Raw genomic sequence first — 5010 nt, 5'->3', positions numbered from 1 at the left:
CGTACTGTATATTGTACCCATTCTGCAATCTGTTAAATAAAGTTTTCAATCAATCAATCAAGTCGGTGAAACGGCATGTTTCAAGCAAATATCCACACGGGTCCTTCTGGGTTTAGACGTCCACGTTTATTTAGTAAAAATAAAAGAACAAGAGACTAAATGCACAATATTCAATGAATGGCCATTCTTCCTAAGCCAGCTCCTATCTAGGTCTGTCTCCCTCAAAGTGGTCCCACAGCGATATTCCGACGAGGGCCAGGTGGGCCAGGTGGTCCCACAGCGCTATTCCCAGGTGGGCCAGGTGGTCTCACAGCGCTATTCCCAGGATGGCCAGGTGGTCCCACAGCGCTATTCCCAGGAGGGCCAGGAGGGCCAGCACTGCCAGGAAGGCCAGGTGGGCCAGGTGGGCCTATGGGTCCTGCCTCGCCTGGGTTACCTGGGGGACCTACAACGGCTGGGAAAATGTATAGATATGGTTACATATATGATGCAAAAAAACTGTTACATGATCACAATTGACCTATCCCAAACCCGCCCTCTGTTCTTGATAGGGATGTCCGATATTATCGGCCGATATCGGCAGTAAAATGTGATATTGGAAAATATCGGTATCGGTTAAAAAAAGAAAAAAAAACAATACCAATATTTGTTATATATATATCCAGTGAAATTATTAGTTACCTGAAATTATTCAGTTTTTTGGACGGGGAAACCCTGCATATATCGGTATCGGTTGATATCGGTTGATATCGGTATCGGAAATTAAGAGTTGGACAATATCGGAATATCGGTATCGGTAAAAAAGCCAATATCGAGCATCCCTAGTTCTTGATCCTCCAATCACAACTGTTGCTCCAACAAATGTTTTTTTCCCCGAGGGAATCAACAGTTGTGATTGGAGGGCAGCATTTGAGATAGGTCAATTCATTCTGGTACAGGGTCACATTGTTGGATGTTCATGGGTGGTTTTCTGGTGAAATGTATATCTGTTGCATTGAAGCATACAGTACCATATCACTTGCACATTCTATTTATGATCCAGTAGTTCACCTGATACTATAAATGTATTGTTAAAAAAGCCCATGGATCTAGGGGGGATAGGGGGAGGGAAGTCGTGGGTGGTAATCTGGCGTTGTGGACAGCGACACCTACAGGTCAGGTCTGGGCGCCTGCTCAGCGAAAGGCAGGAAGTGGTGAAGGCAGCGTGACCTCCCACGCGTTACACTTCACCAATGAGAGTCCTCGCTGCCAGGTGAAAAGAGGGCCACTGGCTGTCTCCACATGTGTCGGAGGAAGCATGCGGTAGACTTCAGGGTTCCCTTGTACCGACCAGTAGGGGGAACATGTGCACAATGACCAGGTAGGGGAGGGGGGGGGAATTGGCATAACGACTAAATTGGGATGGGGAGAAAAAAGATAAAAAATCGGAGAAAGAGAGGATAAAAAAAAAAAAAAAATTGCCTTATTTTGTAATGGTAATGAATGGCGAGCATCACTTGTTATTTATTTAGTTGTATCTAATCAGAGACTTGGGGGATATACAAGCATCAATCCGACAAGCATAAATGTGTCTTCATACAGTGCACATGAGAGAAGATCTGAGTCAAACTTTTCTGTGTTAAAACTTGGTATCTATCTAGCAAGGAATAATGCCATGCAGATAATAATAATAATAATAATAATGGATTGGATTTATATAGCGCTCTTCTCTGACTCAGAGCGCTTCACAGAGTCCATTATTCCTTCATACACAGTCATACCGGTGGTGGTAAGCTACAATTGCAGCCAGAGCTGCCCTGAGGCAGACTCACGGAAGCGTGGCGAATAATCATCGCCTACGGCCCCTCCGACCACCACCAACATTCATACACATTCATACGAGGCAAGTAGGTTAAGTGTCTTGCCCAAGGACACAAGGGCAATGGGATGGACATGGGCTTGAGCGGGATTCGAACCACCAACCCTTCGATCATTGGACGCCCCGCTCTACCCCTGAGCCATAGCCGCCCCACAATCTTTAGGCCCTTTAATCTATAGTCAAGATAAACATCTTCTTTCTCCACATCCTTTTTCCACTTTTCGGGCCCATCCACGTTAGTTACAGAGGGTTCCTTGGTCCTCAAGTGACCTCAGGCCTGGTATTCTATTCCAAAAGACCACAACCTGATTTAAAAGCAATAGGACACTGCTCCCCTGTGATTATAGAGAGAGGCTGTGGGATTTTGTGGGAAGAGCACTCTTTTTTTTCTCAGGGTAATCTCCACGGCACTAGTGGTCAGGGGTGTAAAGTACTTGAGTAATTGTACTTCGTTACAATACTTAAGTACTGTTTAAATGGTGCACCTGAAGCTGAAACGATTATATCTATGACATTAACATTCCACAATAAGCAATTTGTTATTGAATTACAACATCATTGTACTGGATCTTTAAGGTAGATGGAACTGATGAGACATCATCACACATGTATTTCTTAACTTCTTTTGCCAGAGATTAATTAAAAAGATACGAGCTAATTTAGGCTTTTAGGTTGTTCGATATCTTTACCTTCATCATGTGCTCAGTTACTATGCGCTCCAACGTTTTATGAATCTGATTGTTGTCTTGCTTTGCAACATCATTATGTCACAAGTTTAGGTCTTGAAGGATGAACTTTATAAAAGGATAATGCACTGTAACTGTCATCTTTCATCCGCTACTCTTTGTTCTACTCAAGTTGGCCCGAGTGTTGTTTTGATTCTGTGCATCAAAATGATGAATTAGCAAATTGTGTGTTTGCCTTATTGCTGCTGCCATTTACGGGTTACCTAACGTGCAGGGCTGAAGTTTGATCACTAAATCGAAGATAGATGCAGTTTTTTCCTTTCTTTGCGTGTGTTCACCCATATCCTCATTTGCCAGAATGGCATTTTAACCTGCCTTGCATCCTTATTGTCGTTGTGGTAAATAAAAATAGTAAACGGTGCAGTTTTATAGCTTTTATCCAAAGCGCTTTACAGTTTGTTCCTCACATTCACACGAGGACGGCCGAGGCGACTGCTCTACCTCCAGAGCCACTGTCGCCCCCTCTGTTCAGACTGCCACCAGAACATTAGGCACACGTTTCATCGTGAATAGTGCACGTTTCTACATGAACGTGCACGTTTCTACAATCATTGAATGCAACTTACGGGTGCTCTTGACTCTTGGAGGACATGCTGCCAGGAGGACGAAGAGAATGCTTGTTATCCTCAGGTCCATCTTCGGAAGAAGCTAAACCTGTAAAAGAAATGATCACATTTACAACAACAACAACAACTGTATCATCGCTAGCGTCTCTGTTGTGAAGCAGTAATCGGAACCCATACAAATAATAATAATAATAATAATAATAATAATAATAATAATAATAATAATAATAATAATAATAATAATAATAATAATAATAATAATAATACATTTTATTTGGTGGCGCCTTTCAGGACACCCAAGGTCACCTTACAGATCATAGAAAAAAAAATAAAGAAAAAAACACAAGGCAGTTAAAAGTCAAGGTTAACAATAAAACAAGCAACAGGAAGTATAAAAACAGTTAAGTTAAAATAACAGAACAAACAAACAGCAGGGGGTATAGGACAGTGGCAGAGGTCACAGTGAATATGCTAGTTCTAACAGATGGGTTTTCAGTTGAGATTTGAAGGTTGATAGTGAGTCAGACTGTACACAGTACACAGTAGCGTGGAGATCGTCTTCACGGCTCTTCAGTTCTACCAGGCTTTAGGCCCACAGTTATTCTAACGAGGGAAAATGAGAACAGAAAAGAGTAACTTCCCAACTCCTTTCCTTCAATGTAATCTTTAAGACATTGTTATACTGGCCCGTTGTCTCGTCACCCAGTGAACTGAGCCCTGAAAAGTGGTCTTTAGCTTTCCATGACTATAGCTGGGTTCACGCAGGAACTGAAAATCAGAGTCTTAACCATGTGCTACTTAGAGCTGAGTCTCCTTCATATTTCTTCTATGATGACAGAAGACCATATTTGGGTCTAATTGGGTTAAAAATAGGGATGTTCGATATTGGCTTTTTTACCGATATCCGATATACCGATATTGTCCAACTCTTAATTTCCGATACCGATATCAACCGATACCGATATATGCGGGGTTCTCGGGGAATTAACACAACATTATGCATACTTTTGACAATAAATAAAATAAGAATTTGTTCTTACTTGCTTGCCTGGGTAAATAAAGGTTAAATAAATGTAAAAAGAAAAAGAATATTTGAAAAACCGATACCGATAATTTCCGATATCACATTTGAATGCCAATATCGGACATCCCTAGTTAAACACCAATCTTCTCCGGAAACCCAGCCTTAGCGTGCGGCCCGCTGGACCAGTCGTAACCCTTTCACTGCCGCACTACCAAACGGTTAACCCTTTCACTGTGACAATACACAGAAGGTTAAGACGCGGCCGCGAGAGGAAGTCACACCTACCGGCAGGTTCACACAGTGGGGTCAGGAGGAGGCTGCAGTCCTGGTACAGAGCTGTATCTCCTGAAGGCTGGAGGAGCTGGAGGTGCTGCTGCTGCTGTTCTCCAGGGCACTGGGCTCCTGGTATTTATACCAAGTCGGTCCCCAGCGTCACACACTCTACCTAGGATGGAGGCCCCTCCCTGCTCTGATGTCGTCTTCAACGAGGGGTGCCATGTCCTCAGAAGAGAACCCTTTGAAATTCCTTTTTTAATGTTTTTATATTCTTCTCTTTTCTGTTTTGTGTATCATTTCCAGGCCCGGACTGGCCATCGGGAGCACCGGGAGTTTTCCCGGTGGCCTGGCCTGTGCTGATTACAAAAAATATTATATAATATTTTTTTTTCTTTTTGCAGTCAGGCCACATAACTTAGAAGCAGGCCAGGCCAGTGTTTCTAGTTGCGGTGACGCGATAGTTAGATAACCTAAGTGGGGAACAACCAGGAGATCACTGTGACAATCAATCAATCTAATTGAATTGTATAGCACATTTAG

At 42.8% G+C, this 5010-nt stretch overlaps 1 long non-coding RNA gene across 1 annotated transcript; it reads right to left on the bottom strand.

The window, feature by feature from the left end:
* Positions 1-303: 303 nt before the first annotated feature.
* On the bottom strand, positions 304-4630 carry LOC311248152. The gene is made up of 3 exons (XR_014620923.1): positions 4480-4630; positions 3171-3252; positions 304-454 (listed from the first exon to the last, which is right to left on the bottom strand). It is a non-coding gene; the product is annotated as an uncharacterized lncRNA (long non-coding RNA).
* Positions 4631-5010: the final 380 nt, after the last annotated feature.

The sequence above is a fragment of the Notolepis coatsorum genome (assembly GCF_963971535.1).
Source record: "Notolepis coatsorum genome assembly, chromosome: 2".
Taxonomy (NCBI): domain Eukaryota; kingdom Metazoa; phylum Chordata; class Actinopteri; order Aulopiformes; family Paralepididae; genus Notolepis; species Notolepis coatsorum.
The sequence above is the reverse complement of the archived record's forward strand: the minus strand, read 5'-3'. Positions and strand labels throughout refer to the sequence as shown.